This window comes from Orycteropus afer, unplaced genomic scaffold (assembly GCF_000298275.1).
Source record: "Orycteropus afer afer isolate SDZICR_OR568_19922 unplaced genomic scaffold, OryAfe1.0 scaffold00018, whole genome shotgun sequence".
Classification (NCBI taxonomy): domain Eukaryota; kingdom Metazoa; phylum Chordata; class Mammalia; order Tubulidentata; family Orycteropodidae; genus Orycteropus; species Orycteropus afer.
Window position 1 is genome coordinate 14,006,920 of NW_006921605.1, and position 1,206 is coordinate 14,008,125.

Below are 1,206 nucleotides of genomic sequence, written 5' to 3' on the forward strand. Positions count from 1 at the left end.
TGTATTTTGCATGTGTGTGTATCTTGCTCAAAAAACTGTTCATTTTGTACAAGCGAAAAAAAAAAAAAAAACCCCAAAAAACCAAAAAACCCAAACTCACTGCCCTCCAGTTGATCTGACTCACAGTGACCCCTCCTTGGGTTTCTGAGGTCGTATCTCTACGGAAGTAGGTTGCCCAATCTTCCTTCCCAGGAGTGGCTGGTGGGTTTGAACCACCAGCCTTCTGGTTAGCACTCAAATGCCTTAGGCACTACGCCACCAGAGCTCATCATACATACATCTTCCTTCCTTCCTTCTAGTTGTTTCAAATAGTTGTTCATCAAGTTTACTTCTTTAGGCAATTTGAGTTTCTTTTGGGTAAAATGTAGAATAATGACCTAAGATGCTGGTTGCTCTTTGTACTTGTTAATCTAACTGTCCCAACACCAACTACTTGTTGGTTTCCCTTTCCTTATTAATTAGTTATGGCTCCCCTCTCATTTGCATAGACACGTTTCATATATATATATATAAATCCCTTTCGTTCTTCCCCTCTTTTTGTATTCCTTCATGCAATCTATTATTAGAGCTTCATAATAAGCCTTCATAAATGACAGCCTAGGACCTTCTTATCTTCCAAAGTGTCTTGGCTATTCTAGGGCTTTTCATTTGTGGTAGAGGCCGCTAGCTCTTCACCAAAATGTATTTCTTTTTCTGCTTGAGCTCAGAACCACGCTCCCTTCACAGTTCCACACGTGGGTCTCTAGCCAATGCGATATGCGCAGAAATATTATGTGCCCCTGAGCCAAAGTTCTTAAGACGCAGATGGGCCTCTGCACACCCTCTTTTGCCTTCTGCTAGCTAGATGCTTGAGGATGGCAGCGGTGCCAACAGATGGATTAAGCCCAGTTCCCTAAATCACCGCGGAAGGAAAATAATCCCCTGCTCAGAAGCAGACCAGTTAGTTCAATGAGGAGTACACTATAGACAGTCCCCATAGGAGCCAGAGGAACGTCAGACTTACGTAAGCCCATAGTTAGCGAACCAATCCCCTAAAGCCTAAGAAGAATTGATGCATTTGGATCATGATGTTGGCGAAGTTGATTGACTGTGCCATGGACTGCCAGGGAGCTCTGGTGGCATGGTGCCTAACCAGAAGGCTGGTGATTCAAACCTATTAGCCACTCCTCAGAAGGAAGATTGGGCAGTCAACTTGCATAGAGATAC